This window comes from Aythya ferina (assembly GCF_964211825.1).
Source record: "Aythya ferina genome assembly, chromosome: 11".
Lineage (NCBI taxonomy): Eukaryota > Metazoa > Chordata > Aves > Anseriformes > Anatidae > Aythya > Aythya ferina.
In genome coordinates this window covers 2,135,631-2,158,601 of record NC_140307.1, presented here as the reverse complement: position 1 = coordinate 2,158,601, position 22,971 = coordinate 2,135,631, and the positions used below count along the sequence as shown (strand labels likewise).

The 22,971-nt window shown below is 48.8% G+C and overlaps 1 protein-coding gene across 1 annotated transcript in view; it reads left to right on the top strand.

Moving 5' to 3' along the window:
• Positions 1-22,971, top strand: part of ZWILCH (zwilch kinetochore protein) — a 176,141-nt gene that overhangs the window by 96,724 nt on the left and 56,446 nt on the right. The gene's annotated exons all lie outside the window — the stretch shown is intronic.

Below are 22,971 nucleotides of genomic sequence, written 5' to 3'. Positions count from 1 at the left end.
ACAGCAGCATGTAATGGCAACACGAGGGGATGTGGCACCTGGAGCTGTGTCCTGAGAGAAGAACACATCACGGCGGCTGTCCCAGCCAGGCCTGCAGAATCCCTTTGATAGGGGAACAGCATCACGCAGCATGCAGCATGTGAGAGCGGCTGCGTGGATCCAGCTTGGAGTTTTGGAAGTGGATTCACCATAGAAATGTTTCTGTGCTCACAAGTTGATCACAGGATTTGGGTTTGGTACCGGATGAGATGAGGTAAATGTTTTTGAGGCCGCTCTGGAACTAGAAAACAAGACAAGGACCAAAATTTCACTTCAAAGGTAAAGGCTGATGGCTGTGCAAGCTTCTCATGTGCATCCGTTTTCAGTCTTGTGTCCAGGACTGAAGACTGCCGGTGGCTGAAGGCTGTGGCAGTGCAGGAGCTGCCCTGGCTGTGTACTGTACCAAGGCACCAGGAGGGATTTCGTGGATGAGGCTCTGCACAAGCAGCCTCAGTGGGGAGCTGTAAGTCTGCACCCTTCTCATGCACCATCGGGCTTGGAAGTGGGACTCTCTGTGAGCCACAGCAAGCCGTGTGATGAAGACTTGTTATCTGTATGGGCTTTTGGCTGGGCATGGGGTTGTGCTCAAGGAGAAGCATCTTCTCCATGGCAGCTAGACAGCCAAAGTCTCTTTCCCCTTCCAGAAGCTCAGGAGCCAGTTGCTTCTGCCTGGCAGGAGCATGACCTCTTTCATGTGCTTGCTGCCAAAGCTGGAGACAAGCGTGATGCCAGCGCCATGATGAGGGGTGAGGAGCCAGCAGAGCGCCTGCAGCTTTTGCTTGCCTCTCCTGCCTTCCAGGATGTCCACACCTGGCAGATGATCTGGGAAAGGAGAAACCTGGGGAGCATCCTCTGCAGAAGTGGCCGGGGAGGAATGTGTCAGTGCCTGGCTGAGAGCTGCTGGGGGCTGCCGGCTGTGCTTTCATGGTTTGGAACAACAAATTCACCTTCAAAATGGGAAATTGAGAGAGTGTGTTTCAACCTGAGGTGTTTCAGTGTTCCTGTGGAAAATACTTTTATGTTCACGGTATTGATATGTCGGGAACTCTGTGCAAAGAGTTAAGTTATTGTATATTTTAGTTTTTTAATTGACTCCATATCTGCTGGCAGCAGAATAGACATTGATCTGTTTTTTTCCTTTGCTTTATTTAGGAAAATACAGCACGTAGTGTTTACTCTGCCTCCATACAGCATTACTTTGTAGGGTGAAAGTGAGGGCGAGACCACAGTGAAGAATTCCCTCATTGTCAATTTTAAAGGCTTCGTAATAAATGGTAGGCTTTTTTGGATGGGAATCAGAAATGTTTTCATGACAATGTTTTGTTTAACTTTTTGTATTCAGCTGGGATTTTATAAACTCTTTTAAATTTGCTGTTTTGATCATTTAAACATCTCCTTCTGGGCACCAACTACTTGTTCGAATTGCCGGAGTGACACCGAACCTGGCATCTATTAAGAAAGGACTTGAAAGATGAGATTGGTGAATGTAAACTCAAACTGTGGTGGCAATAGGCATCATTCTCTCTAGCGACAGCATCCAGATGCCATTTCGGGGGGAGAAGATGAGGAACTGGAGCCATTATTCTGCGTGGTGAGAGACAGAACTGGAGTTTTGACAGAAGAAGGGCTACAACATGAAGTCCCACCTCGGGAGGCAGTGGAAACGAGTGGATGCCCAGAGTCCATCTATTCCACACCCACCAGCTGAGCTGTCTGCTGGAACTGATTTGCATTGGGCCAGGCCCAAAATATTTGTAAGTGGCCCTCAGCTCCTGTGACTTTCCCTCCTGAATCCCATTTCTGTGCCTGTGCAGCTGGGTTCCTCCAGGATCCTTAGAGGAGCTTTCTGGATTCAGTAAAGGAGTAAGGTTTTGTGTGGCATACAGACAGCTAGCACAGCCCTCCTACACTGATTAGTTTGTTTCCATATTGCCTTTGGCTTGGGACAGTCTTGGTTTACCAGTCCCATCCCCATACACGTTTGCCAGCAGCCCCGCAGTCCTTTTAAGGGTTACTCTTGGCTTCCTCTGAAAACCATCCAGGCCCTTTGTTTGTTTTTCCTCTTGCTTTTTTTTTCTTTTTTTTTTTTTGGAGTGCTTTGTTCTTGGAGGTCTCCCTGCCTATTACAGCCTTCCCTGAGAAAAGGCCTCCCCGTGAACGCTGTATTCAAACAACTCCTGCTTGCGATGCGCCTTGGCACGAGGCTGCCTCGCCCCGCGCCGTATCAGCGCTCGCCGCTTGCCCTGTGAAGAATGTCCTGCGGAGTGAAAAGCTTGGAGCAGAGGAACCCTCTTGGAAGGCAGTTGTATTTTCCTTGACTGTAACAGCAGCAAGCGAGAGGGTTTGATCTTTGTGATTGATGAGCAGCTGAGGTATTGATGCCTTTTTCCATGAAGTCAGTACCGAGTTCGTGCACCTCCTAGAATGACCACTTGTTCTGATGCGTATTTCTTTCACTTCTTTTTAAATGGCAAAGCTGCCTTTGAAAAGGAAACCTCGTTACCCTTAATGCTATGCGAACCACCCACGGAGCCTGGTGGTACGATCTGAGGACTGCGAGGTCCGCGTGTTTGTTTTCAGCAGGATCACCACCCGTTGCAGCACAATTCTGCTCGTGCTGCTGAAAGCTGTCCCGGAGATCTGTTTTATCATCGCAGTGCCATAAACTGCTTCCATGCCTTCAGTCCTCTTGCAGAACAGCACAAGTGGCAGGACGTGTCCTGCACAGAGGAACTTTTATTGGGCAGAACTTTGCTCGGAGATTTATGGTACTCCCCGTGTCACTGGGTGAGGATACTGTCGTGCTCCCAATTCTCTGGTGGATTGGGCTCATCACCCATTTATTGCACTTAATCATTAGCTTGGGCTGTGCCTCTGCAGACCGTTTTTGCTGATTCTCCATGTGTGCCTGGCCTTTTGGGCATTCAGCCTTGCTGTTGCATTTTCCAGTTCAACTCCGTGGACTGGTGCAGACAAGTCTTTGGCTGTCAAAAGCTCACCGTGACCACTTCGCCCTGGTCACAGCGTCTGTGTTTGATTTTGTGGCAGAAGAATCCCACGGGGCTACCCAGCTACTTCTCAACCCAAAGAGGAGGTTTAGTAGTGCAAACGCTGAAGACTCCTTTCCCACCTTCCCCTTTTTTGGGTTTTAGGGCTGGGGTTTCCTTCCCTTCTGACGAAGCTTTGGGGAAGAGGGTGATGAGTAGTAAGGCAAAGCGTATTGTTTGTGCTGTTTGGCTGTTTGTGCTGTTAGATAGGGTTCTTTGTTTTGTATATTTTCCTCTGTGAGCAATGTTTTTCTCTTCTCAGCGAATGACTGTTTTCCCCTCCCTGGCATAGAAATAATATACTCAAACATACTTCAGTACAGGAAATCCTATATCCAGCGCGGGGAGGAAAGGCCTTAATCAGTAAAAATTCCATTGTGTTTATATCAATCCTGACCCTCGGCGTAGCTCGGACAAAGCTTTTCAGCCTGGGCCCCAGGCACTTGTTGGTGCTGCCGGGTCAGAGCTGTGTCACTGTAAGTCCACGGGACCCGTGCATGCCAAATTTCTGCTCCGTTAGTTATCCCTTATGGAGACTGACTGCTCTTCCTATGGGAGGGGCTGAGATAAGGGGCGAGTACTCAGGGAGCTCCTCTTAATTGCAGGCTTTTCCCTTCCCTTGCAGAATAGGTTAATCTCCCAGTATTTCCTGAGTATGAAAGGCTTTCGGAAGAGAAAAGAGGAAAATGTAGGAGAATTGGTGATCTCTTTCACAGTCCTGATCCCTGTTTTCTAGCCCTTGCTCCACGCTGGCTGCAGCATCTCAGACCTCTCTGCACGGGACGGTCTGGTCTAGAGGGAAGCAGCCTGGTGAGACACCAGCCCTCCCTGCTATCTCAAAGGGGTGACAAGGGTCTGCTGGTGCCCAGAGAAAGCTCACGGTGGAGCCCAAGGTGTTTAAATCCAAAGGAAAATTTCCAACCTGCCTGCCCCACTAGCGAAAGCATTAAATAGAGGACGGACGGACTCTCTTAAGAGCCCTGCACAAATAAACATTCCAGCAGCACCCTTCCTTCTGCTTTCAATATGTTTTTTATCAGGCTTTGAATTAAAGCACTGTCCAATTGTTGAAGGCATGCTTTTCAGGAGTCATCCAACATATAACTCGTGGCAATGCAGCTCATGCTCTGGGAGTGGAAGGGGAGAGTCGTGCTGCTTTATCTTGGAGAGGCAGCCCCATGTGACACGCTGGGCGTCCAAGCAGCACGGGCACACCAAGGTGCTGGGAGCATCTCACCGGGCAGCTGGGCCAGCCTGGATGTCGAGTGACCTTGTTCTCCTCTCCTTCCCCTCCCAACACTCTTCCTCCAGACCAGCAGCTCCCCAGGCTGCTTTTTGTGCATCTCCCTCCTACCCTGGCTGCTCCTTGTTGCACTGCGCTCCCTCCTGCCCTGGCTGCTGCTCATCCCTCTCCCCAGCCATGGCTTTGGCCAAACTGGGCTGTTCGAGCTCCTTGCATTGCTGCTTTTCCCTCGAGGGAAGGCTGGGGTGCCCTTGGTGGGGTGTCCCATTGCTCCCCCCTGCCAGCAGCTTTTGCCCGGGGGCAGCCGTGCCCCTCTCCTGGGCTCCGCTGCCTTCGAGGTGTTCCCACACCTCACCCGAGGTCTGTAATGTTTCCATCTTGTAGGTAACAAACGCAAACAAGTCATCTCCCCAGCACTTTTCCCAACGCTTAATTAAAGCTCTGCATTTTTGATGGGAAATGAGAGCCAATATTTGACCTCCGAAATGTTTATACAATTGATAGATGGCGTTGTCTTACCTCATCTCGTGTTTGTGTACGAGATATTGTGTCAGTGCATTCCCAACACGGTGCAGCACTTTGTTGTATGACAGACATTTAAAATAACAAACTATTTTTTTAATAGTCAGGGGTATCTGCTGTAATTCTTGGACGGGGAAAAGGGCTGGCCAGAATCTGTTAGATGCAGATGGCAATAGTTCAGGTACGAGTATTATTGTTATTTTTTGCCAAATAACCAAATTAACATTGAGTAGTTTGGCTTGATGTTGAAAAATTCACTTTTGGAAGTGAAATAGCCTCTTTTTTTTTTTTCTTCTCCCAAGTCCTGGCACTAGTTGCAAGGGCCTCAACATTGGAAGAAATAAATTTGGATGGTCTTCAAAGAGCACTGCTGTGGTTCTGCCGTTTTTAACTTTTTACCTTGCTGTTCTTTCTCCCCACCTCTTCTCTGGGGAATCGGAGGTAAGTGATTGATACTCTGTCTCTCCTACTCACTTTCTTTTTTAAAATCTCTTTTGGCCAGACTTCTCCAATGTAGAAATATTTACCAAAAGGAAAATCTCAAGGGCGGGGGAATGGAGCGAAAAAAAAGGGAATTGAGAAATAAAACATAAACATTCAGCGGTCCAGGATGGTGACTTTGTTGGGGAGAGAGGCCGAATTGTTTGTAGAGCCTAATGAGATTTAGGATTAGATTTCCTGTATCAGTGGGCAGCCGCTGGGGAAAAGTAAATTCCCTGCACTTAATGTACTCTGCAAGAGAGGCGTTTATCTTGGGGTGTTTGCGTGCGGCTGTACCTAAGGGGTCCCAACCTTGGTAGGTGCCTGCCCCCAAAGAAATTCCAGTCTAGGACAAAGCAAAAGGACTGGCAGGGGGAATAAAGCATGGAAAAATGTGGACACTTGCCCGGACCCTCCTGTGAGACAGTGGGACCGGAGGTGCCGTGGCCATTCCTGCAGCACCGTGAGCGCGGCGCTCGGCACGCTGCTTTGGAAGGAAGGCAGAGGAACGGATGGCCGGGCTGTGGGAGCAGCACGATGCACAGCGTGGCTAAATGTCTGCTGGAAAAAACACTCAGGTGGGCTGAAACCTCTGTCTGGGTTGTGCGAACGTTGCCATCAGTCCGAGGACCGAGTATGTAGTTTATATGCCAGAGACCGAATGTAATAGGACATTTTGCAGTGCCTGGGAGGTGACACTGCAGGTACACCATTAAACTTGGCAGGTTTTTGTGCTTGACCAGGTGTCCACTGCTCAGCCCAGACAAAGTATCCAGATTTCTAGTCATCCTCCTGGAGCTTTTTTGAAAGAACCAAGGCATTTGGGTCCAGGAGGTGTCAGGAAATCTCACCTAGTTCAGGTTTCACTTGAAATTGTCTCGTACCACATCCCGACCCTGGGTAAATTCAGCACCCAAGAAAAAACCTTTTCCCAGCCAAAAATCTTCAATGCCACGCACCGGGCATGGCGCTGTGAATTTTTCACAGCCTGTAGGTCTGGGGAACCACTGGAGGCTTTGTGACCCTTGGCCTGGCCTCCAGCCCCTCTGAAATCCAGCCAAGACACCTCTGCGTGCTGCCACCAACGGGACCCTGCCTCAAAGTTTTAATTCTTCAAAACAAGGCTGCATAATTTTCCATCCAGGCCGATGGGTTTCGAAGCTTGCTTGAGGCAGGCTGAGCACTGCTCTGCAAACCAGGTAGCTTTGAATTCCAGCTCCCTTGCTGGCTCCACAAATGATTGCAGTCAGTGTGACTCGCTCGGACTTGTTTTTTTCTATTACACCAATATATGTATTTTTTCCCTTTCTCCTTCGCTGCCACATATCACACTCCTGCCTCTTGGCATCGGCGAAGGTTCTGTTTTTCACATCAGCGTATGAAAAAACTCTTGCCAGATCAACTCTGGCAGCTGTCACCAGCCTAAGGTGTAGGAAATTCTTCCTTTCAGGAGAGCTGGCTCGATGAAATGTCATCTCTGACGTTAAGGTAGATATGCAGAACATCCAGTCTAAGGGGTAGGACTCGTCAGGCTGTGCTTCCTCTGCGTTGCCAGCTGGGGGTATGACCTCTCGCTAGGTGCAGAGTCAAAGTGTTCAGACCTCTGGCTGAGGAGGGAGAGCAGGAAGGTGACTGCTGTTTGATTCCTCGGGCGAAAGTTTCGTCCACTCTGCCTCTACCTGGGTTTTGCAGCCAGCTTCTGGCGGGGGGAAGTCCCATGCTTTCACTTGGCAGAGCAAGTGGGACCACGTCCCTTTCTTCCATGCGTGACAACTGAAGTCAGACGGTTTGGAAAAGGATCTGCCTTGCACTGGGCAATGGGCTGAAGAGGCATGTATTTGTGCTCTGTCTGGAAAGAAAAAGGAGCTCTGAGACAAGGGTGCATCTAATGCACAGCTTCATCTGAGCTAAAGGAGCAAGACCCTGTGCCTAACACAGGCCTGGCTAAGGACATGCAGATATTTTAATCCTCAGCAAAGTTGTAGCAGGCCCTTGTAATTCCATTGTACTAAAAATGTCCTCAGCATCTTGTTTGGTTTTTTTTTTTTTTCTAAGCTAAGCTCTGTTTCCCTTTGTGATACCAATCCCTTTTCAAACAATCCTCCCCCCCGCCAAAATAAAATTCTCTCTGAAACTTAATAACATTTTTTAATATGTACGCATGAAACAAATTTCCTTCCCCGACCATTTGTGTGGTTTTTCAAATCATTAAGGGAGTTTCCTCATTCTGTGATGTCAAGAGTCACCCAGATCAAAGCTTTTACTGATATTACAATTAAGCACTCTGCACCATTAAATTCACTTTCCACACTGTAATTTTTATAATAGGTCGGGAAGGAGCTTCATGGTTTGATTTCATTCCAGCCATGGCGCCAGATTCTGATTTCTCATTAGCTCTCACACCATGGTTTGTGAAATCCTGAAGCTAACAAGGAGTCTGAATTAATATCGGGCTGGCGTCTGTCCAGCTGAATTGTGCTGCGTGCGTACGAGATGACAGGGAGATGATATGTTTTGGTCAGAAGAAAGGAACAGCTTCGAGATAAGAACGAGGTAATCCCTCTTGCTTCCCCCAAAATACATTCCTGGTAAACAGAGGTCGTGCATACCAGATCCAGGCAGTTGTGCCAGTTCCTCGTCTTTGCGTTTAAGGTATCATGCAGAGAAACCCAAGCTGAGGGAAGAGAAAGGCAAACCAAAAATGGATCTTTTAGCAAAGGAAGAGGAGAAAAGGAAAGGTGGGCACCTTTCTTTTCTGCCTGGTCATTGTAATTAAGTAGAGATTTCCGTGGGGTAGCTTCCCACTGCCTTCCTTGCAGGTGTCTGGAGGAGAGCTGAGTGTGCCCAGAGCGGGATGGCCAGCCTTAAAACCCCAGAAAATCGGAGGTGCTTGCTTTTCTTCCTGTGCGGGGAGGAATGAAAGGGGAAAAGCACACACGTGTGCTTGCATGTGCTCACCGTCCCCGCTGCTGTTAATGGGAATTGCATGAGGGTGAGCATCTGGATTCTGAGTCCATCGATGCTGTTGTGAGGCTGCAAGGACGTGGAGCTGTGCTGACAGCCGACAGCAGCCTCGCTGGGAGTCGGTGGCCGGCCCTGCGAGCCGGAGAGTTCGTATCTGGAATGCGAGCCTGCATGACTTCCCCTGACTAGCACAATAACTAACACTGGGTGGGTGTTTCTTGAAAACTATTCAAGCAAATGTCAGAAAAACTGATCCAAAGAGAGCGTTTTCAGGCAAATATTTGGAGATACATAAGCTACACTTCTGCCTCCAGCCATAGAGACGGAGCGCTGCGGTGCTGCCAGCTCTGAGGCTCTGGGGTGGGAGTCGTGCTGTGTAATTCGTAACAGATGACGTTTATTACCTGGCTTTCTGTGGGGAGGCAGAGCTGGGAGGAAAGGGGGGAAATACTTGACCAAGTTGGGAGCCAGTGATGAATTTATACAAACTCGCCCCAAACCTGCCGCACATGCCATCACCTAATCTGCTCCGTTCTGCTGAGCCGGGACAAGGACTTGGTTCTGCACCAGCAGGATTTACTGCCTGTGCATTTTGGGTTATAGCTGCAAGCTTTGCACTGAGCTATGAATCCTGCATGCATTTATTAAAAAGAAAAAAAAAAAAAAAAGGAAAAAAAAAGTGTTGTCTAATGTGTTTTTCCTGGAAGATCCCTCCAAGAGCATCCCCTCTCCAGATGCAACGTGAGACTGCTGCCAGGCAGCGTTAAGGCCTGCTACTGAGCTGGGGTCGTTAAAGAGCCTGGCTGATAGCTGGGACAGTGTCTTCCCCGTTGGTGTCACGGCTGTCCCCACCTGCTGCTGGCAGCCAGGGGATGAACGGCTTCGCAGGGATGCAGCGAATACCAAGGTGAGGTGCTGCTAGTGCTGCACTTTGATGGCAGCAAATTTTTCTCGGATGCTACTGAAAAACTTCAGCGGTTTCATTCCCAGATAACCCTCCTGGGACAGGGAGCACAAGTGGCGGATCCTTGAGATCCTTCTAGGAAGGAGAGGCGTTTGCTGCAGTGCCTCTGTGGCAGACTTCTCTGCTGCTTCTTCTCTGCTTCTCTTTTCGTGGGGATCGCTTGGCATCTGGCTCAGATGAGAGGAGTGGCAGTCTCATGGCTTAACACAGCACATGTGGAGTGGAGATGCAGCAGGCACGGGACAGAGCCCGTCACGAAGCCACCTCTGTACACCTCTAACTGACTGCTCCCGGTCATGCAGCCTCCCTGGGGCAGTCCTCAGGAGGTGCTGTGGGAGATGAAGGTGAAGCGAGAGGCGACGTGTCCCCGTTTCCCCTGCTAAGCTCAGCTCTGAGAGTTTTGGAGGGGGGCTGTGCCTCAGCAATCTGCTCAGGAAGCTGAAGCAAGGGTGGCTCAGGTCATTAGGTGTATGGTGCCCATCAGTGACTGTACCACACTGCAGGCTTGATGGCAACACATTAGCACTTTCAAACAAAGTCTTTTTTTCCTATCCTTTAACAGAAATCCCCTGGAAACTGCAGAGCAGCCTTCTATCTTTTTTTTTTCTTTCTTTTTCTTTCTTTCTTTTTTTTCCCCTGCACATTCCTGCAAAAAGTAGGATGAAACTCCCTCTGTTTTGGGCAAAATATTTTGCAATTTTCCAATGACCTTGCCAATAAGAAAATTATTACCCATATATCATGGGAAATGCCTGCTTTCTCACAGGGCTGTAACGTTAAACTATCACCAGTAAAAGACTGTGCTGGCTGCAAGTTTGGCAGGAACACGAAGATCTTCTGGTATGGTACGTTGCATGAACTATTGACTTGAGGATGCCAAAAACTTCACCCCACTTTAAATGAGCTCCATTTTTTAAAATAAATCAGCACATGAATTGGATGTGTTTATTCCAGCAAATCAGAGTGTCAGCCCCTGCACCGGGCTGACATCATTGGCATTTTTATAAGAGGATTCGATCGGGAGTTAACAGTCGGATTACTTAATCATCCCCCGGAACGGTTCTGTTGAGTTCTGAAGGCCGGAGGACAGCCGAGTGACCATTTTTGCAGCTAAGTGTTAAAATTGCCTTGACTCAAAGTGTCCCTTCCCCTGGCTGGGTAACGGTGCGTGCGTGCCAGGAGCTATTCATTGTGGATGAAGAATGGTTTTGTGGTTAAAGCGCTGGGCTGTGCTGTGGGAGCTCTGAGCTCAGGCCCAGATTCTTCTTCAATTTCCCTGTGTGACTCTGAGCAAGTCATTTAATCTTTCAGTGCCTCAATTCTCTTCTGGTAAAGTGGGAATAATCCCATTTCCCTTCTTCCACCCTTTGCTTTTACAGTGTTTGTTTTCGCTGTTGCCTGTTCGCTGCCTCCATGTGATGTAGAAAGCCGGCCAGTAACCAGAGTGTTAAAACGTTATAAAAACACAAAGAAGAATTTCATTTCACTCAATTCTTCGTATTTCTATTCTAAGTTGAGGAAGATAACAAGAGCTTGATGGCGATGCAGGCTGTTTATACGCAGTGATCTAGTCGTCCCAGAAAGCGGTGTGGCCAAGAAATTGAAACAAGATCTTGTGAAGTGCCATTGCAAATAAATCTGCTCGACTTCCCCTCTGTCAAGGCGTCTCACGCTAGGGAAGGCCACTGGGAGTCATTAATCGTATAATGGATATACTTGGTGCTTTAAAAGGGCCGGTTTCCCAAAGATTAAAGCAATTAGGAGCAAAGTGGTTTGAAAAGGAAAAAAAATAAGAAGAAGAAGAAAAAAGAAACAACCCCAGACCAAACAGTGCAAATGATAACCGGAACAGTTTAAGAAAACTTCAGCAGGGGCTGTAAAAGTCACAGTTGTGCAGTTGTGGCAGAGGACTTGGTCATGAAACCCAAACACCCTTCCCCTCCTTCGGCCGGGTGTAAAAGGGAAATGAATGCTACAGTAAAAATACACATGTGGAAACAGCCACAAATGAAACTAAAAGTAAAATATGGAACAGATAGTGGAAGTAGGAATGATTGGTATTTAGGCAATAAGGCTTGCTGGTGAAGGGAATTTGGTAAAAGTTGATGCTGGGGATGGTGGAAGTGCCACAGCAGCACAGAAAAGATGGGAGAAGTCCCCATTTAGCTGTTCCTGTTTTCAAAAAAAGACTTGCACGATATTTTAGAAGTTGCAGAGGTACTGAGCTGATTGATACTCCTCCAGCCGAGCTGTTGAGCAGCAGCTGCTGCAGGTTAGCCGATGAGGTGCCGGAGCCAGCCCTGACAATTAACAACCTCCCAGCACCAGGTGGGTCCCAGACCCACGGAGGTAAGGCGTTGGGTCAGCACTTACAAGGGTTACAAGGGCCAGATCAGCAGTAGCAGCCTGTTTAGCTGGGGATTAATTCAACAGAAAATCATGAGCGAGCTGGTAAGTGGCGTGTTCTCAAAATGTTGTGGGATAGAAGCAGACCGAGTGCTGATCATCACTTTTTGAGGAAGTCTGTTCTGTCAAACCTGATACTGGTTTCCATTAGTTTGTTGAAAGTATTTTTTTCCTAAAGGTGATTTCTGCAAGGTGTAAAATTCCCCATAAAGCTGCATTTTGTTTATTAAATCTAAATTATATAAAATCAAGGTGCTTACTAAGTGTGATAAAATCTGCTTAACTGATATTTCTCAAAAAGTCCCTGAAAATGGAGAATCCTTATCCAGAAATAAGGCTTTCTGGGAGGACCTCTCAAAAAGCCCGTTTTTAACTGCTGCTGTTCCCTATCTGCACCCATTCAGTATTTTGATTTTGTTGTATGGAAAATAAATAAAATCACTGTCGGGAACATCTGGGAGTGCCACAAAAAGGTAGCGGTTAATAACAAAATGAAAATAGAGCAGAAAGTGATATCATAAAATGATAACTTCTTAATCTCGGGTGATTTAAATACCGTAGGTTGCGTGTAGTGGGCCTTTGTTTAGGTGACAGATCCAAGTGACTAACACACTTTGTCCAAAATTTCTGTCTGCATGGTTATTGGGGGAGTTGATGCAAGTTCTGTGTGAGCACCAGCAGGTGTATGGAGAGCATGTTTTCATCAGCGATGTCACAGAGACCCGTGCTGAATTAATGGTTTGGGTTTAGATTAGTGATTGGAAAAGAAATGATAAGTTGATGTGAGTTCAGAAATCAGGTGTAAGAAGTTTGTTGTTCTGCCAGCCTTCAGGTGTCAGCCCTGCGTCTCCCCATGCCACCGTCTCGTCCCTTTGGGACTGAAGCATCCATCAGGAGAGGAGCGGTGTGGTACCACTTGCTTTTCTCACCTTCTCCCCACCCAAAAGCCGCTTGCCAAGCCCCGATGGGGGTGTGTGGGTCATAGCCTGCAGTCAGAGGTGAGCTGCCTGCTCGTGCACTCCTCAGCGAGTCCCTGCGGGCGATCGGCCGTGCTCATCTCCCAGGGCTGCCCTTCACTCACCGCCGAGCAGCTGCCGCTTCCCAGCCTGCTGGCTCCGTGCTGGCTGCTCTCGAGGTGCTCATAAGGGGCAGGATTACTTCACAGCAGCTCTCCCAAGTGAAGAGCGACACAGACAAGTGATTTTTATGCAGATGTATTTCAAGCTAGGTGCTAAACTTGTAACGAGCCGACCTCCTCACCCCTATCCAGTCCTTGGATGTATCAGAGAGTAAGGGAATTGCAGCTAGTGAGAGGAGTGGTCTCCTTGCACGTGTGATTGGGGTTTTAATGAAGTTGCTGACATTTGAAAGATGCTATTAACCATCCTGAAACTGCAACACGACAGACAGCACAGCCTCACAAAAAGTAGGAGCTAAACTTCAGTTAATACTGAAGCAGATCTAGCTCTTGTCTGGAAAATAACTTAAAATCAAAATAACATCGTCGTCGCATTTCAAGGGGAAAAAATAGCTGGGAAGAGCAGTAACAGGCAGTGCTCTGTGCTTGCATGTGTTCACCTGGACATCAGTTCAATTCGATAGTTTGGTTTGCAAAAATCACTTCTTAACGTTCATTCCCCCAGCTTTATTTTATTTAAGGACGTGGCTTCTGCATCCCGTAGCTGTGAACAGCAGAGCCTGTGGTCCTGCCTTAAACTGCTGCCACAAACAAGTGGATACTCCCTGGGAAGTGCAGCAGCACCAAGTGCGTTTTCTTGAAAGCAAGATCCAGTCTGCTGATAGCGCAGGAATAGGAGCTGACTCTTAACCTGAAGAACCTGTGCATCTGCACATGATCTCGTTAGTTCTTTTCTGAAAGACAGCAGCGAAGTTGTAATTAGCTTTTGCAAAACATTTGACACAAGCTGAGTCTTTCATCCTGCCTGAATGCCTTCAGAGGTGCAGCAGCGATCTAAGGACTCGTGATGGACCTGCAAAGCAAACCCGAGTGTACGCTTATAAAGGAATTCATTACAGCAGCCCTGAGTGATTTAACAACTCTTAAATTGTATTTATATGGTTACTTTAATCTGGCATACGTCTGCTGTGTTGCTGAAAAGGGTGGCTCTGTGCTCCCCGCCACTGCCTGCTGTTGCCGTTCATTCCCATTCCTCTCTCTTATGCTGACGTTCCCGTTTTATCGGTTCAGTTCCTCTTCAGCTGGATCAGTTCCCTGATCTGGATCGCGATTCAGCCACAGGACTGCAGCGCTGGCACGGGGCAGATAGCGAGAGCAAGCAGTCGTGGAGGAGGACGCGGAGCCAGCCATGATTTATGCCGGGTTTAATGACCCTGTAATTGCATCGCGGTGTTTGCTACAGCTCTCCTCCACCCCTTGGTAAAAGTTGAAAATAGGATGCAAGGCACAAGTTAGAGACCCAAAAGACGGTCTGCAGGATTTGGTTTGGGGCTGATATTTACAGCACCCAGTGATAAATGATGTTTGATGCACAGAGAAGAGCATTACCATACCATGGCCGGATTGGGGTTGGTGCAGGCCAGGTTGTGCCAGAAGATTTTTGCTCTTTTTTGTGCTTTTTTCCCTGCCTGGTGAAATTGAGAAAGCAGTAACCGGAGTGAAATTTTCATCTCAAAATGTTTTTGTAACCCTCCGAGCTCCAGCTGCAGCCAGCCAGGAGGTGGCAAAGTGGCCTCAGGGCTGTGCCCAGAGCCGGTGCTGCCTGCCCGTGCTGGTGGTGCCTGCCCTGCCACCTGAGGACTCCTGGCGTACAGTGCGGTGATATTTTAGGCTTTTGTGCAAAAAAACATCTAAAAAGGAAAACCATTTACAGTCTAAATTGCACATCAGTTGATAATTCATCAACCCCAGGTGGCTTCTTCCATCAGTCTCGCTGCAGGACGTGGAGAGCCCACACCTCAAAGAAGGAGCTCTGGGCGTGTGGGCGCAGGAGCTGTGTGCTTAAATTTTGGTGGATTTCATTTCTTTTAGCTTCACTTACAGCTGGCTGGGAATGCAAGTCAATGCCCAGCACGCGGGCACATGCTGATATTTTGTCACACACAAACGTGAGCTACCTTTTACTGATTTTCCCTCAAAGTCAAGTGCTTGGATGTTGCGAAGTGTCCCAGTTAACCTACGGCTGACCCTTGGCACATGTATTGTGTTAGCTGTCTGCAGTGACAGCCTGCTAGACTTTCTTACTCTTTTTTTTTTTTTCCAAACCCTTTTCCTCTGAAGTTGCTGAGCCATTTGTTTGGGGAAAAAACCAGTCCATAGCATGGAAGGCTTCTGCAGAAATGCTTCAAGTTTGACAGGCAACGGTACAAAGGGCTCCGTATTGGTGAACGTGGGCAAAGAGAAGGGCTGCAACCTGGGCGTGAGCTAATAGCTCCCACACAATTGTTCGTACCCAAATGAAAGCAAGTCTGAGACCACTATTTATTCAATAACGAGGATGCATTTGATTAACCATGAAGCAATTTGGCAGTGCTGTGATTTATGTAAAAAGTTACCGAAAGTGCAACCAAATTTAAATTAAAAAGAACACATCATCACCATGTCTAATATTCTTCTGCAGCCCGGTTTTGAAAACCATTAGTAGTAATAAACTTTCCTCCCATAAAAGTTCTGCCATTTTAATTTCCAATTAGAACTTGCATAAGATATATACGTGGCAGTAAAAGGAAAGAAATTAAGTCTCAGACCATGCTGCAGCCTGACACAACGATGCCCCGATGCTCATAAATCAGTTTCTGTTTGTTGTGAACCTCTTAAATCCCCACTGGTAAGAGGTGTAGAGGTATTTGTCTCCCATGAAAACATTCTCCCACACCCTTTGTAATTAAAAGTAATCTTAAATTTCATCTAGTTCCATGAGAAAGAGCTTTCATACAGTAATTTGAGTTGGACTCCAGAACGATGGAATGCGAGTTGAAAGCTTAATGAATTTACTCTATAAATCTTTTTCTCTGTTTTTCTTGTCAGTTATATCAGGGCATTACACATATTTTTCCTTACATTGCTAGCTGGGGAATTTTTTTTTTTTTTTTTAAAGAGATCCTCGGCGCATGTTTTTCTGGGGAACAGCATCTGCTGGAGCTCGGTGTGCTAACGCCGCGGCACGGTCGCTGCTTTTTGGGATCGGAGCTGGATGCCGCTCCTAACGAAACGAGGCTGGGAAAGCTCCTCGTGGTTAAGAGATTTCACGAGCCTTGTTTTAGTTTGGCCCTGCAGCATGCTAGCACAACAGAGCCTTGGTTGGCTCTCAGCAGCGTTATTTATGCAGCGGGATTTACTGAGTGTGGGCTTTGGGCTTTGCTCTTCCAGCTTAGGAATGGGAAGCTGCTAAGGGGGAGCTGCTCCACGTCCTTATTTTCTGTCGTGCTCCTGGAAATGATGATCCGTGGTGCTAATGGATGAGAAAAGGTCTTCTGTTCGGGACAAAACACACAGCAGGCTACGAGCAGGGCCTCTTCGTTGCTCAGACTTGCCACGTGCGTGCTGTAAGGTCGTCATTACCGCTCCTGCACGTTACCACCACGCGTGCTTCCCTCCAGGTGTGCTGAAATCGGCATTAAAGCGAGGAAAGGAACGAGGGGAGCGATGACAGAAAGGAGCGGGGAAGGGGAGCAGAGGGGTGAGGACACGGAGAAGGAGGAAAGGTTGCCAAAGGAGTTGGGCAACGAGGACTTGAGCGTGACCTCACCGTTCTCCCACACAGCACAATTTTCTGAAATGAGATGGATTTCTGCAGGTTATGGGAAAGTTTACGTTATGCTACCTACTGCGTGCTGGTATATGTGTATATACAAACAGCATCGAGGTTTCTTTAAGCATTTTTGCAAAAGATGGTTCAGCATTGCCCAGAAAGGTTTAAGAGGTCACCGAGGAATTTGTGTGAATGCAGTAACACGCTCACAGGGTGGAGGTTTGGCTGTTAAGGTGAGGTCGGGACTGGGCTGGAGGGGGAAGGAGGGAGCACGGCTCCCTGACACCCCAGCAGCATCGCAGCAAACGGATACAAGCTCAGATGGTTCCTGACGTTAAATGAAGGAGAGAAGCAGAGGTTGAGCTTTCATAACCTCAGACCCTTCTTGCTTTTCTTAGGATCAAAATATGAAACATTAACAATCCAGGATATTCCTCTAAGCTGCTGGCTAAAGCAAAGAGCGCGGCTTACATTGACAGCTTACAAGACCAACTGTGAACATTACATTTTTTTAATAATAAAAAATGATAGTAAATGTCCAAAAAGAGACGTCAGAACACACGATCATAAAGGGCGATTGTGTGATTAAACAGAGAGGCTCGCTGTTTGGTGCCGGCCCTGCGTGCCGGTGCTCCTGCTCCTTTTGCCTCGTTTCTCCGCGGGAGATGCAGCATGGGCTGCCCGCGTCATTTTCTTCCTTCGTCTTTCAGTGGGGAAGACAGGGGCCTGTCACCTGTCAGCGCTGCCTTTATTATTTTGGAGAAGCCCAGGGGGGAAAAAAAAAGTGCCTTGGGGTGTTTTCATATCGGTGACTGTTGCAGTGTGGTCTCCGCAGCCAACAAATGTTGAAATATCCGTGTTTTTTCTTACCGCTGCTTTCCATGTTTCGTGTACAGCGAGCTGTCTGTCCGACAGCAGCGCCTACTGCCTGTTCTTCGTGGGCAGAAGCCGAGGAATGGTAATGCTCCTGCCTACAAACCAAAAGGGCAAATACCTGATTCTTCTGAGCCTTCAGAACCTCCAGCCCCAAATACATATCCGTGGGGTTGGGGTGAGCATGGCCACGGAGAGATGTAGCCAAGAGCTGCTTCTCCACACAGAAGCGACTCACAGATGCTCTGTTGCTTTTCCCAAGCATCTTGTACTCTCAAGGTAACTTCTCATCTGTTTTCCTCCGAAGAGGGTGGCAAAATGCCCTAAATTCCTGGTGAGATGGGCTAAGCCGTTCTGCACACCTCGGGAGGGTGCGCTCTGACAGCCCGTGCTTTGCTCCATGGGGCCATCCAGAAATAACTTCAGCAGCACCGAGTTCAAACCCAGCATTTAGGTTCCTTTGTGGGGAAAAGAGGGGGGGAAAAAAAAGTGATGATTAACGCAGCAAGCAGCGGGTAAAAAGGCCTCTTCGTTTTTGACAGGTGCATTGTGCATTCTGGGCTGCCAGCCAAGGCACATTGTCATCAAATGTTAATCAAACCTGCAAATAATATACAAAGTATTAGATTGTGCTTATTCCCCGAGTAATCTGAGACGGAAATTTATCAAACCTTGCTATACGTTAAGGTCCTTTAAGAGGAGGAGAAGCAGAACTATGAAGCTGATAAAAGGGCTGGGGCCAGCACCCTGTTTGGGCAGAATTAAGCGTTTCCAACCCCCGAGTGTTTTCCTTCAGCATCGTTCAATGTGAGCAGTTAAATCCACGGGTAAAGGGGAGCAGGCAGGGAGAGGAACATGAGAAATCTCCCTCCAGCTGCATGCTTAAAGCTGTAATTTTTTGGTCTTCTGTGTGTGGCTGTGTCCGGATTCGTGTGGACTAAGGCTGCAGGCCCCTGTCCCTGTCCTTTTACATCATCTTTTATGTCTTTGAGTTGCTTTGTGCCCCGTGCAGACCCTGTAACACAAGGGCTCTCCTTCCCCTCCTGCTTCATGGTGATCTGAGAGGTGAAGCTGCCCCATCCCCAGAGTGGTCCCTGCTGCGTTTGGAGCTGATTTAGGAACGTGTTGAACCCAGAACTCTTACCTTTTACCCTAGGTCATGAATCTTTGCTGCGAGGGTGGCTTCTCAGGATGCCGAGGGCCGTGTTCAGGTGTGAACGGGGCAGCTCTGGGTTACCCACAGCAGGCACGGCCGAGGGAGATGCCAGGGCCCATCCTGAGGGCTGCCGATACACCTCAGCACCCTGCCTGCCGGCTCTACAGATCTACCAGCGTGTGGCCTGAAGGTGTGGCCGCGGTGTTAAGCCCCAAACACAGCTGCTCCCACAGCTCCCAGCCTCCCGGCAGCATTTCTCAGGCTGGACCCAAGCGGCGTGCTGCTCCCGGCCCCCAGCACCCTGCGTGTGCTCCCGAGAGCTGTACTGAGCTTCCTGAGGCTCCTCAACTGCGTGTGCTTTCCCTGGTGGAGTCCTTCCCAGTTCTTTGCTCAAAGCCTACCCAGAAAGGATTTCCCTTGAAATATTTCTCTGGAATAAACTTCTTTCCCATTCATGACAGTGGGAGGGGTGGAGGGATGGATGGGTGGATATAACATGAGCATAACCGTGTGTAAATGCAGGTGAGAACAAAACTCATCCTGAAGCTCTACACCAAGGCTAGCTGAGCTCTGCAATGAGACCTGTTCGTTTTCCTTCTGGGGCCTTGAAGGAGAGCGGAGGTGTTGTCCTGGCGGATCAAGGAGGGGCTGGCAAAGAGCTGACCCCGGATCCTGCCTCTGCTGAGCAGCCACCGTCTGCCCTCTCCCAGCCTCATCTGTGCTTCTCAAGAATGCGATTGCTTCGCAGGCTGTCCCCTCGGCAAAGCAGAAATGTAGCAACCCAAACTTTTCCTCCTCAAGAGTCTGCCTTGCCAATGGCCTTTGTCAGGGCCAGGTTGTTATCAGCGCGATGCCTGATGTTTACTTTTCAGTGCCAGTAAATAAATCTCAGGCCCGCTTGACCCCTCGCTCTTCAGCCTCCCCCATGCTGAAAACAAAAATGCTGCTCTGGATACAATCAACCAGTTCGGTTCAAGTCCTGCTTTTCAGGATCTGAGCCTGAAACTGGTGGTCTCGGAGTCTCTTAATGCCATTAAAGCTCAGATTTCAAAGATGTGTGCCTTGGAGCTTTTGGGTTTGATTTAAAGATAAGCCACTCAGGCTATGTTGATCAAGGGAGTGTCTTTATGTGAATTTTCCTTTTCAAATAAATCCAGGCCAAGATTTATCGGATCCTTCTAAAGGCATGTGTTACTGGAAGACATTCCTGCCTGCTTCCAGCTCTTCTCCCTGCTGCCGGGAAGGAAGGATCCTGAGCAGGCCCGTGCCTTTCTCACAGCACCAGGAGCTCTAAACAAGGCTGCTGGCAGTTCGTAAAACGGTGACGTGCCCTCAGATGCTGGTGGCTTGGTGTGATTTGTGCAGCCCCTGTGCCCATTCCTCACTTTCCTGCTGCTTTTTTCTTCGTTAAAATTGATGGCGGTCTTTCTCCTTCCAGCAAGGCAGTGAGAATAGCCAGGGAAGTGAGCAGCGATGACGATTTGGGGCTTCTCACTTTCACGCGGGCTGCAAGACCTGGTCCGAGCTGTGCTCTTAGTCTGAATTTTTAGGTCTGAATTTTTGGGCAGACCTGTGCAGTGCCAGGAGTTGGACTCGGTGATCCCTGTGGGTCGCTTCCAGCTCGGGATATTTCGTGGTTCTGTGATTCTGTGGGTGTTTGTCTTCAAGCACTGCTGCCGGCCCTTGCATGTGCAGAAAGTGAAGGTTTGTCTTCTACCTCGTGCAGCAAATCCGGTGCTTTGGGAAGGTGTTGGGCCTGTCAGGCTTGCACATACCTGAAAAATGGGATTGCCCATCTGAGCATGGGGTATGGTGGGGTGTGCTGGTCACTGCGTGGCCTCCTCGGCCAGAAGGGCTGACAACTGCTTTGCTTGAGGACCAGGCTTGTGTGAGGACTGCGTCCCAGCCTTCTTTGGGTCTTTGTGACCTTGAGAAGCCATTCAGCCTGTCCTTTCCACAGGAAATCACGCTCGGAGAAGTGGAGAAGCCTGGCGGGGCCTCCAGCCCAGCGTTCCCTTTCAGGGCAGTTTTGCCCTCAACCAAGCTGCTGCTTCTGGCCAAATGAGCCAAGGAGCGGAGTGAAAGCAGGAGGGACAGAAATACCCGGAGAAAACTGCTATTTGTGCCCTTCCAAAGGAAAATATTTTAAAAATAAGCCCTAAATGCTTAATTGGTGTAGCAGTGGAGATGTTTCAGGGTTTCCCTGCGGGTGCAGGGCAGATGCATTGCCAAGACGGCTCACTGAGAGAAAGGGAAGGACTTGTGCCTTTGGGAATCTGGGGAGATTTGGGCCCCAGTAAGAGGCACTGGAGAGCAGAGGTTTCCTCCCAGCAGGGCTCTGCTCTCCCTGTGCCCCCCGTGACCCCGGCTCTTGCTGAGGGTGCTGGAGCCACAGACCTAACACGGGGCAGCCTTCTCCTTAGGGCATGGGATGGACAGCCATGCACAGGGTGGCAGAGACGTTCCCAGCCCCAAACCCCAGGCAAACATCAGCTGAAATTCATCCCCGTTCCCCTCAGTCTGCCTCCAGCCCCTGAACCAGGTTCTGTGTTTTAGAAAAGATCAGCCTGCAGAACAGCATCCCTGGGCACCAGCAAAGCTGCCTCGCGTGAGAAATCGTTCCGGTGTGTCATTACCCTCACAGCTAGGAGATTACATCTTCATTTAAGGTCGAGTACGTCTAGTTGCAAGTTCCAGGCATTAGATCTTATTAAGCAAGGCTGAAAAGTCCCCCGCTATCAGATCCCTTTTTGAAGTTCTTCTGTGCAGTAATAAAATCCTCTCTTAAATTTGGGAGACAGCCGTTGGAGAGAGGTCTAAACATAGCACCGAGGGTAATAAAAAAAAAAGTTTAAATTGGCAGGGAAAACAAAACAAAACAAAAAAGAAACAACCCCAAAGCCCATCCCTTCCCCCCAAGAACTTTAAGGAACTGAATTACAAATGAAAGCTGGGAAATTTCAGGTTTGTGGTTGCCTCCACCCACTTCGCTTGCCTGTGCTGCAGCTGCACGAGATACGAGAGGTCGCCCAAGAGGTGCTTTTAGGATTTGCTAAAGAAGGAGAGCAGCCTTCTTATCTTGCAGGCAGCGCTCGCTCTCGGTGGGGAGAGCGGCTCCGGTTTCCTCGGGTTTGTGGGTTTCAGCTAGATCGCTGGTGTTAATTTAAAATAGATCTCTGTGGTTTAATAGCTCTCCCTCTGCGGTGTGGTTATCTAAGAACGCATTTCTGCCTCTTCGGGAAGGCAGAGGATGGGAAAAAAAAAAAAAAGGTTGTTCTGAAAATACAGTGCTGGAAGAGATGCTGCCTTCTGGGGCAAGACAGAGAGGTTGGGACCTGCTCTGCTTGGGTGCAATGCTCCCGAGAGCCTTCACAGCCAGAGCAGGGGCTCCTCGCTCCTTCCCTTGGGTGGGTTCCAGCTCAGGTAATTGCCCTCTGCCCACTTAAGTTTCTTCCTGCAGTTTCAACTGAATGTTATTTTTTTTTTTGTTTCCGCCTTTGAAAATAAACCTATAGTTAGCATAATTGGCACAGAGGTGGCAGCAGCGGTGGAGAAAGCGATCTGTGTATCTACTCCAAGGTGTTATTTAATGTAATTAAGCGGAGCGTGGATCTGCTGCCTGCCGCAATGGGTTCAGCTCGGAGCTGGGCTCCCTGCTTCTCGTTTTGAAGCTGGTTCTTCAGGTACTGTGGCACTTCTGGGGAGTACAGGTCTGGTCCTGCAGTCTGCTGAGCAGCCTCGGCTCCCATCGGAAGGAGGGAGCTGCTGAGATAGTTCAGCATCTCCCGGGAGCTGGGATCTGAATGTGAAAGGAGTTAGGAGACGGCTTTGGGATCGGCGTTTGGTTCATGACTCTGGGATTAAGGGCTTAAAATAATTCTGCTGTGAACAGGCTTCGAGTTTAGAGCTACCTTAGAGCTAAATACTGAAACCATGCCTGAATTGGAGCCTTCCTCAAAGTCTGTTTCAGGGCTTGGCCACAGGAGGAAGCCTGTCTGAAATAACCTCAGTAACGGTGCGAGCGCAGTCACTCCTGGCACGGACAATAACCCCAAAACGAGCTGTGCTGGACCAGCAGCACCTCAGTCACATCACGCTTATTTCCAGAGGAGGCCCCACGTGGCTAACGATTTGTTTCTCATTTTCCTTTCCACCTTGCACGATGTGGCAGTGCCACGCGGCTGTAATTCGCCAGCAGCAGGACGAGCTGAGCTCGGGTCCCACTGGTATCAACACAAATGATGTTCTGGCTGCTAAATCTTCAGAAAGAGGGTTTTAACTTCCATCCTTTCCTCTTCGTGACTTGGGCTGACTGAATTAGTTAAACCCTTGGTATACCAAAGGCTGAGGGTGGCTGTTTCTGAATCGATTTGCCCATCTGGAGCAAAACCTGACCGTGCCCTTATTGCTAAAGCAGAGAAATGTTCCTGCTGATGCCCAGCCTCGCCTAAGGGTCAATGGGAGTGATACGAGCGGTGGCAGGAATGCTCTGACTCCAGCAGCCGGCTACAAATCCGCCGAGCGACGTCGGCAGCCTTCCCGGCAGG